Source organism: Panthera leo, chromosome E2 (genome assembly GCF_018350215.1).
Source record: "Panthera leo isolate Ple1 chromosome E2, P.leo_Ple1_pat1.1, whole genome shotgun sequence".
Taxonomy (NCBI): domain Eukaryota; kingdom Metazoa; phylum Chordata; class Mammalia; order Carnivora; family Felidae; genus Panthera; species Panthera leo.
In genome coordinates, this window is record NC_056693.1 from 51,495,383 (window position 1) to 51,506,348 (window position 10,966).

Below are 10,966 nucleotides of genomic sequence, written 5' to 3' on the forward strand. Positions count from 1 at the left end.
TCTTGGTTCATCGTGAGCACCCGTGGCCTCTCAGTAATTTTTTCACAACACAATATAGGCCAAAAGAAACCCCTAAGACTTGCATTTGTTATGTCGTTCTAGCCAAACAATCTAGTAAGTGTTTATGTCCTACTAACTTGGTAGCTATTTGAACATAAACTATATACTAGAAAAATACTGTTTTTTTATTTTTGTTTTTTATTTATTTTTGAGAGAGAGAGGGAGAGAGAGACAGAGCATGAGCATGGGGGGGGGGGGGGGCAGAGAGAGGGAGACACAGAATCCGAAGCAGGCTCCAGGCTCCAAGCTGTCAGCACAGAGCCCAACGCTGGGCTCGAACTTACGCACTGTGAGATCATGACCTGAGCCGATGTCACTGAGCAAAGATGCTTAACCGACTGAGCCACCCAGGCACCTCTAGAAAATACTGTTGTTTTTTAAGTTTATTTGGGGGGGGGTGGTGAGGGGCAGAGAGAGAGGGAAAGAGAGACTGAGAAACCCAAGCAGGCTCTGTGCTGTCAGTGCGGAGCTCGATGTGGGGTTCGATCTCCCAGACCATGAGATCATGACCTCAGCTGAAATCAAGAGTCAGACGCTTGACCGACTGAGCCACCCAGATGCCCTTTAAAATACAATTTTTATTTGAATCTTATAACCACATTTGCTTACTAATGGGATATGTGCATACTAGTTGGGCAAAGAAATAGACGAAAGATTCAAATACTGCCATGTGGTAGGAATAAACACACAGACACAGAGAAGAGGGATGGATGCCTGACTCAGATTTAGGACCCAGGGAAGCCATCTCAGAAGAGGTGGTGGCTGAGCTGAGCCTTGATGGCCGAGTGAATGGGGTGGTGGTGTTGTTGAGGGGAACTAACATTGATTAAGTGCCTGTTACATATTTGGTCCTTTACTTTGATTACTCATTTAACCCTCACACCAAATCTCTGCACTGAGGATTACTCCTAACTCCCAGTTTATTTTATTTTAAATTTTTTTAATGTTTATTTATTTTTGAGAGAGAGAGACAGAGTGTGAGCAGGCGAGAGGCAGAGAGAGAGGGAGAGACAGAGAATCTGAAGCAGGCTCCAGGCTCTGAGCTGTCAGCACAGAGCCCGATGCGGGGCTCGAACCCACGAACTGTGAGATCATGACCTGAGCCGAAGTCGGATGCTTAACCGACTGAGCCCCCCAGGCGCCCATACCTCCCACGTTAGATGAGGACCACAGAAGTTAAATATTTGCCCATGATCGCACGATTCATAAATGGAAGAGGCAACATCCAAACCCACACGTATGAATTTCGGACCCTGTGCTTTTTCTACTGTTACCCACTTACTCCAAGACAAGGCTCGTTTCAGAAGGACATGGGCAAGAATAGAAGGTTAAATTTACGTTTCCCTTGATTCTCTCCGTCTGAAAGGGAAGACAACACAAACTTAATAAATTGGAGGGGGAGCAGTGTTTATTTTTGCCATCATCGTGTCCTCCCGCTTACTCAGCTGGCGGTGCACACAGTGAAATGACTAATTAGCTAGGATGATTTTAATTAAAATGGAACCTACCAATTAATAAATGAAAGTGCTGGCATACTTGCTAATTTAACAACTCTGTCCGTGGTGCCAGCTTTTCAGTTGAAGAACCGAGACGGGGAAACATTGCCTTCACCCCTGAGACAAGACGATTAAATAGAACTCAGGTCGTGTTCTTGTTTCCAGTTGGTTTCTTATCTGAGAATAGCACAGCTTTTGATAAGATCATCGGAGTGATCCTCACTCAGTCCAGTTGTCTTAGATGTGGTGTGCAGGGTCGCCGATGGGGTCTGTGTGTACACGGCATTCGGGATTCTTGACTGCCTTGCCATCACCCCTCAGTGCCTTCCCGTTGTTGAACAGGACTCAGACTTTGAGTTCATTCCCGGGTGCCCACTGCCTCGACCACCCACGCTACGTCGTGGCACGGACACATGGATATTGCCCTGCGTTGGTTATCTGTTGAATATGTGTGTATCTGTGTGCTTATTCCAGCCATGACCCTGAAAGGGACAGATCAGCATTCCATGAGACCTTTCAGTCTGACTTTCCCTGGCCCTAAAGGAAGCAGGGATGGGGGCAGCTGGGTGGCTCAGTCGGTTGAGCGTCCAACTCTGGCTCAGGTCGTGATCTCACAGTTTGTGAGTTTAAGCCCCATGTCGGGCTCTGTGCTGCCAGCTCAGAGCCTGCTTTGGATTCTGTGTCTCCGTCTGTCTCTCTACCCCTCTCCTGCTTGTGCGCGCTGTCTCTCAAAAATAAACATAGGAAGGAAGGGAGGGAGGGAGGGAGGGAAGAAAGAAAGGAAGGAAGGAAGGAAGGAAGGAAGGAAAGAAGATGGATGGCCAACCCAAAGGGGGTATTTAATTTGATGGCCAGTGATCTATGACTTGTGTGGTCTACTTAAATGACTAAGCTAAGTCTATTAGATTATCCAAAGAATTTGAACTATGCCACAACATTTGAACTACGCTCAGGAACTACTCTGGGCCATGTGCATGATGATGAGTAAGCCCCAAAAGTCAGAGGTGAAAGGTTAGTTAGCCAGTAATAGGTGGAAATGTGTCTTGAATCTAGGCAGTAGCTGTCCTGTCAGAATCCACCAGACACAACTGGAAGAGGAAGGAATATTTCCTGATGCAATTTAAAGATCCCTTTTAAAGACCTCATATTCAAGTCCATAAATTTTTATTTTATAGGTGTAGCCTTGGTTTGATATTTCCTCGACTATAACTTTCCCCATTTTTCATTTTATATCGTCGAGCCTTTGTTCATTCCTTCATCATGGCTGTCAATGGCACTTCTGTTTCCTTTTTTTCTTTTCCCCCTCTCTTTTTCATTTCTTTCCCATGTGAAACTGAAATTTGCTGGTCATTTTGTTCTACTTTCTTAATTTATTTGTGTTTATTAATTTGTGAACAGATGCCTCTCTGGGCTCATTTCCTTTCCTTCAACCAGCCTGGGTTTTTCTTCTAAATCTGCTATATCCCATGGAGCCCATAAAGCATTCTGAGAAGTTGCCTACCTTTTTTTTTTTTTTTCCTGACTACAAATCTGTATGGCCTAACATTGAACCCAGTGATAAATTGAAGATAGTTTTGCTAGAGTTCCTAACCTCTTATAAATGCGTATCAATCTGTCTTAGCCCCCTCTAGTGAATTGAACAGTGGCCCCAAAAAAGAAATGTCCGGCTCCTAATCCACAGTACCTGTGAAGGTGACTTTATTTGGAAAGAGGGTCTTTGCAGACGTGATTAAGGATCTTGAGATGAGATCATCCGGGAGGTAGGGTGGGCCTTCTACATGGATGGAGGGGGAGATCTGAGACACACACAGAAACACAGGGAGGAAGGCCTATGAAGATGAAGGCACATGAGTGATGTGGCCACAAGCCAGGGAACACCAGAAGCCACCAGAACCTAGAAGAGACAAGGAAGGTGCCTTCGCTAGCAATGTCAGGGGTAAGTGTCAACCCTGTCAACACCTTGATTTTGAACTCTGGCCTCAAGAACTATGAGAGAATACATTTCTGTTGTTTAAGGCCACCAAGTTCACGGTTCTTTGTCATACCAGTCCGTGGAAACTCATACCCTCGGCTCTGAACCCCTCCCCACCACCAGTTTTGAGGAATAAGTCTCCCCTCTGCCTTAGGATTACAGTCCCCTGTCGACCGTCCACGGGTTGGCATGCAGCCTATGCCGTTAATCAGATTTACTTGCCCAGTAATTCCCCTGAGATTAGGACCACGCAGCACCAGCACCTTCCTGCTCTCCGGAGAAGGTCCTTGGGTGTTCTCACTAACTAGCCTAGCAGTAGTCTGTAAGTTCCATGAAGGCAGTGACCTGACCTCATTGGCATTTCCAGGGCATGACAGTACCCGTGCTGCAGCCCTTCCCGACGTTTCTTATCTCAACAGCTCAGAAATCTTTGTCGTCCTTGACACTATCCTCGCCCTTACCCCCAGCAGACACAGTCCGTAGCCCACTCACACCCCCAGCTCCCCATCGATGCAGTGAGCTCCAGACCACTTCCAACGGCCAGTTCTTCCATCTGTGTTCCCGAAGGTTTTTCTAAATCCGTAGCAGGTAGGTTGGGAGCACCAGAAAACTAATGGCCCCCACGTCAGTCCTCAGTGAGTAACTGGAAGAATTTGGTATATCAGTCGCCCAGTTTCTTCACCCCTCGGGTGGGATAATTCTGAGGCATAATTCTTCATGGACTCGGAGAACGAAATGAGTTCCAGTTGTCTGCTAGGGTAGCCGACTAGCCTTTTAGTAGCTGTCTTCTTTTTCTTGTCCCCTTTCCTCACTCCCCTACGGATGTGTCCTGCATATTCCACCAAATGACTTGAGTCTTTCTCTTAGATTTTCTAGGTAAACTCAAACTAAGATACTCCTGTATTCGAACTGTCACCCAATTCTGCTGAATTTACCTTCTGAATATTTGTCAAAACTATCTTTTCACATCTCTACTGACATCAACTTAGTTTTTTTTTTTTTTAACGTTTATTTTTGAGACAGAGAGAGACAGAGCATGAACGGGGGAGGGGCAGAGAGAGGGAGACACAGAATCTGAAACAGGCTCCAGGCTCTGAGCTGTCCGCACAGAGCCCAACGCGGGGCTCGAACTCACGGACCGCGAGATCATGACCTGAGCCCAAGTCAGCCGCTTAACCGACTGAGCCATCCAGGCGCCCCGACATCAACTTAGTTTAAGACATCATAGACTTCCAGAAAATATCTACCTGATAGCCACTGCTCTGTACCATTTTCCTCCCTAGCCGGAGTTATTTTTTCAACATTTAAACATTTTCTTTGAGACACTTTGATGACTTCCCATTGTTTTTATGAGAAGGACTGATGGAGCTTAGAAGCCCTGTATTCTGGCTCCTGCCTACCTCTCTAGCTGTGTGTTGTACCACGTGGCCCCTCCCTGTTCATCCCACTCCTATACCCCTGGCTTTGGTTAAATTCATGGATGCCACAGGACTCTTGCACAAGCCGATCCCTCAGTCTGCAACAATTTCGCATTGGCCTTTGCTAACTCTTACTTATCGTTTGGATCTCAGCTTCTCAGAGAAGCCTCCTCTGGCACCATAAATAGGTCAGCTCCCCTGGTGATAAATTCTCTCCGTATCATGTACCTCTCTGCCATAACTCTTATCACAGCTACATTATTACACCCCTTTGTCTGATTCCTCGATTGACGCATCCTTCCTCCTCTAGACTCTGAGCTCCGTAATAGCAGGATCGTGTCTCACTTTTGGTCCGTCACTGTACCCTACCGTTTAGTGTAGCCCTTGGCAAAGAGTGGATGTTCAACACATATTTACTAAGTGCAAGAATAAAACTAAATGGGCAAAGAGGCATGTCTTTCTAATCAAATAGCCAGTTTGGTGGGCTAAGGAAAAATCCAGTCTCTTCCAAATAGTGGACTTGACAAAGAGCAACCCGAGACGGCCCGATGTGGTTCGTCAACCCCATTTACTGCATAACTGGTGGAAAGTGCCCTACCAAGAGTCAATCAGGGAGCAGCTCTTAGCTTCAATCGGTCACGTGGTTGTTTCCCTACCTAGCTGTCTGGATGCCCTTTCCCATGAGCACTGGAGCGCAAGAGTGAGACCCCCTTCAGCCTGCCTCCAACGCCAGGCACACGTTCGGGCCTATGCCCCTTCAGATCTAGATGAACTTGACTTGAATCCCCACTGTGATTCCAGGGCAAACTCAATGTCCTCCCGAGATTTATTCTAACCCTTAAGGGCTTACAGTTCCTCGAATCACTTCTGGCTCAATCTCCAGCTTTGGCGAATCTCAGTTCTGTGTTCTATATCTTGAGGTTTTTCCTTCCTCCTTCCTCTACCCCGGTGTCAGCCCAAATCTGGTCACAGACCATCATCTCTCCTTGTTTTTCGCAAGATGCCTTTTATGTAAACCTCTGAGTGCCTTTGTTTGCTTGGAGACAGAGGGGTATCAGCCAGGAAAGCAGACTGTAACACGAGAGAGCAGAACTTAAATCTGAGTGTTGTGTTTTCCTGTTGCGAAAAAGGTCCCGTCCGCTTCTGCCAAATCAGGCTCCAGGTGGACACCGCCCTCCTCAGCCCTCTGGCCCTTGCCTTCTATTCACTCGTACTCCCTAAGTGGCACTCGTTTCTTTTCTGGAAGGTCATATCTGACTTACTTGCCTCCTTGCATCTCGTGAGCACCAGGACTCACCTTCCACATCCAAAAAGCCTCGCAGTGAGTTTTCCTAAATAAGAAGAATTCATCTACATATGGTACATGGATTCCAATCACATTTTTTTTCCTCATCCCCTTGGAATTTTTTTTTTTTTTTAATGAAATGACAGGGTCAAGTGAGCACAGTCTTAGAGCAAAGCCCATGGATGCTGGATGGAGAAAAGCCCACATTTGTGCAAAACGTATGTGGTGTCTACATGCATCGATTGTGTAGAGAGATAGGTGAGCCTGAGAGATGGTGGTGAGAGTGATAAGATCAGACATTGGAGTAAGAAGCTGCATTTGAGGGGCTGGGGTGGGGGGTGGAAGGACGAAGCAATGGGGTCACAGTGGAGTACGAAACACGGAGGCGGAAGAGAGCGGGAAAGGAAGAATTTATAACGAGGGGGCAGTTTGACTTTTGGGGGAGGGGGTCGAGAGGAACAATCTGGACACACAGAGAGACAATACTGGGTCACCAGCCAGGGATGTGGGCACTGGCCCTGGCACTGTCCCTTACTATGCTGTGTGACCTTAGAGACATTAACCAACCTTTCTGAACCTCAAGTTTCTTATGGATAAAGCAGATTTGAACTAGTTGCTCTCTGAACAACTTCTACTTCTGAAATCTCTACTTCTGGATCTTCTCCAGCCATATCTGAGCACCTACAGGTAACTAAGCAGTTTTGCTTACCGTTTCACAAAGGAAAACATCTGACTGAGGAAAAGAAAAGAATCGCTTTTTGTGTACTGTTTGAAGCCAGCGGCGTGCAGAGAGCTCATTATGCGAAAATACCATGTGGGGGAGATTAATTAAACACTCTGACATTCGGAGCAGGGATTTGGGGCAGGAACGTACACGTCCAGAACTCTAGGTAGAGCTAGGCCTCAAAACGGTGAACCTTATTAGGTGTCTATTAGGCATGAGGAGGCGGACATTTAGAAGCCAATATTCGAAACCCGAATGCTGGTTTGTACGTTTTGTTTGAATTATTGCACATTTAATAGGATTTGGCTTCGGCGACTGTGCTTAATCGTCTGTTTCCTTGACAATTCAATCCCCAGAGGGGCAGAGGCCACGCGGAACACATGGGCCATTTTGTAACTTAGCAAGTGAGGTGAACGTGTATCCCTGCCCCCACTCACACAGTAAGGAAAAGAATGGCCAGCACGTGGTAAGTGCTCAGTGATGGAGGCCTACTGTCATTACTATCAGAAAAAAAATCCACACTATCCTTCGTATCATAATAGATGCCCAAACAAGCTATTTTTTTCCCCCAAAATGCTTAGCAGACAAAAGACTCTTTTCAGAAGTTCTACTGGCACTGTCTTTGATTCTGGGTGATTTTGCTCCCCCTACATCCCTCACTTGCTTTCCACCGGCCAGTCTCGTCCCAAGTCATATCCCAAATCCATCCAGTTCTCCCCATTTCCCCCGTGACACCTGGACTTAGCCGCCATCACCTCCTACCTGGACCCACAACAGCCTCCTAACTGGCGCCCTCCTTACGCCTTTTCTTGCCCCCGCACTCACCCCGTCCTTCACTCAACATCCAGGGTGATCTTTTGAAAACAGGAGCAAAATCATGTCGCTTCTTGGCTTAACCCCTTCTCGTACCTCCCAACCGGGCCTATAATAAGGTTCAAGCTTGTTTCCTGGCTGACGAACAGGCGCATTCTGGATCCTGCCTGCCTCCGACCCCCCTCACCCTCGGCCACTTTGCTTCCTTCAATACATTCTTCCTTCTCTCCCAGAAGCATGCCAGCGTCGTCCCTATGACAGAGGTTTTACACCAAGCTGTCCCCTCGCCTTGGGATGGTCTTGCCCTGGTCTTTGAATGTCTGGTGCCAGAGTTATCACCAATCGTCAACACTCTTGTCCTTTCCGGGGAGAGTGTTATCCTTACAAACCCATGCGTCAGTTCTCTACACCCGGCTTCCCTATCTGATATTTTTGTATATTTATTTTATGTTTCTTCCTCTGTCTCCCACTGGAACATAAGCTCTGTGAGTGTGGGAACATTTTATTAAATTTTATTTTCTGCCAGGACTCAGTAAATCTATCTGCAATGGATGATGGATTAATTTTGTTGAAAACGAGGTGGCCGAGTCCTTTTGCCACAAAGAAGTAGGTCAGCGCCGTAATGAGATCATATCAATGATTAGGTCAAACAATTCCCAGGTATTCCGATTTTGATGTTTATTATATTTTAATATTGGTAATTGGGTCACCAGGGGGCAATTCTGTCACGATTTATGCATCTTTAATTATGTTTTAGAATTGTTAATGTTTTTTTTTTTCCTTCTTAAAAAATGTCTAATTTATTCCAGCTAATTAGCCCATTTCTATATTTGTATACGTTAGGAAAAAATTAGGACAGCCTAGACACCCGACAACTTGCGAACGGCTTAAATAAATTATCGTAAATTATGGAAAAGTCTATATGATTCCATTTTTGTCTAATAATCTTACCCGTGTTTCTCGTTAGATATTCACCAAGGTGTTTGAAATTGTCTCCTCAGGAAGGGGGTTGGGATCATGCTACCCTTTAACCCAAAAAAACTTTGAAAGGCTATAAAATGTAAGGATTTGGGATGTTTGAGTAGGAGGAGAGAACTTAAAAAACAAAACAACAACCGAATGCCTAGTAGAGAAAAAGGGAGTAAAAGTCCAAATACCGAAATCAAGATTTGCAACTACAGCATTCAGCTGGGGTGGTCGGAGAACGGTAATTCCGGCTGTGTTTCTGGCAAGCACTGGCTCAGCCAACCGGGCAACACCATGGCACGCTGTGGGTGGCTTTGAGACCATCTTCTCTGATGTCCCCTCTCTGACTCCATTCCTTGCACGCCCCATGTCACCCCCATCCACCCCAGTGTATCATATTCATGTACCTGTGTTACAAATTGGTCACCTGTAAAACAGAGAAGCTTTGAGAAGGTTTGGTTTTGCTTTCTTTCTTTTTTTTTTTTTTTTCCAGTTTATTTACTGATTTTGAGAGAGAGAGAAAGCACAAGTCGGGAAGGGGCAGAGAGAGAAGGAGAGAGAGAGAGAATCCCAAGTGGGCTCTACACCATCGGCACGGAGCCCGATGCGGGGTTCGAACTTACCCACCATGAGGTTATGACCTGAGCTGAAGTCAGACATTCAAATGACCGAGCCACCCAGGTGCCCCACCACTCATCCCACGACAGCAAATAGGGTTGATATATATCTCTCCCAAGACCATCCCCTAAGAATGGTTCTCCAAGATAAGGAAGAAAACACATTTTATACTCTCACAAAATTTCCAGGCCACTCACTAATCACAGATGCTCTGAACTGAAGACATGGGTTTCAATTACGGCCAGATATAGGTAATTATTTGAGAAAACAAAATATTGTACCTAAAAAAGAGTCTGAGCCTTTGCATACAGAAGACACATGCTTCTCATGCCACAGATTTTTTTTTTTTTTTTAAGCAGGCTCCACACCTAGCATGGAGCCCAACGTGGGGCTTGAACTCATGACCCTGAGATCAAGACCTGAGCTGAGATCAGGAGTCAGACGCTTAACCGACTGAGCCACCCAGGCGCCCCTCCACAGATTTAAAAAAAAAAAAAAAACAAGGGGTGCCTGGGTGGCTCGGTCAGTTAAGGGTCCAACTTCGGCTCAGGTCACGATCTCACGGTCTGTGGGTTCGAGCCCCGTGTCGGGCTCTGAGCTGACAGCTCAGAGCCTGGAGCCTGTTTCAGATTCTGTGTCTCCCTCTCTCTGTGACCCTCCCCCATTCATGCTCTGTCTCTCTCTGTCTCAAAAATAAATAAACGTTAAAAAAAAAATTATAAAAAAAAACCAAAAAACCGCAAGCTGGTCCTTCCGTGGGGCTCACAGATTTTGAAAACCTTCATCATCAGACAACTTTTCTCAATGGCCTCCTCTTCTACCCACTGCTATTGGAAATGGCTGAGTCTAAAAGGACCCAAGCAACAAACGGAATGAACAATAACGAGTGTTTCGGGGGGCTTTCACACTCTGCTCCTTGCTTAGTCGTCCTTATGTTCCTACGTGCAAGACTGGAACAGTTAGCCCTGTTGTACACAGCGTGAGTAAAGAGATTTGTGAGGTCGAATGATTGCCAAAGGACACAGGGCTCTTCAAGTGAGGATCACTACTGCAGGACCTACGCCGGTCCACCTGAGTCACCTTTCCCAGGAAAGACAGACGTGGTAGCTGTGGTTTTGATGGCCCTAGCATGTTTTCAGGTCTCCGTTAGCCGACGGTCATCGGTGACTTTCCTCAATCACTCCTTCTGAGCTTCTCGTCATAGGATCCCCGTGTGGTGTTTCCTCTCTGGGCAGAGAACCCACAGACCTTTCTAAGGACTTTATCGAGGTACGAGGAGAAACAGAATACTATTCAGTCTTGTGCCCTAAGAGTTCTGGGCAACACTAAGTTCGGAGGACCCCCAGGAATAACATTAAAACGACACCACCAACAGCAACAACACTAAGCAGCTGACAGAGTGGAAATTGTCTGCCAATGAGTTCTATTTCTCTCTCTCTCTCTCTCCTCCAGGCAATCTGACAAAATTTATTAATTTTGACCTCCAGCTAATAACACATCGGGAGATAAGCTCGCTGATGAACGTTTTCATTTGGAACATAAGGCCATCGGTGTTTGGAGATCATGCAACACTGTTAAATTAATGCTCATGCTCTGTTAGTAGGGGGGAAATAA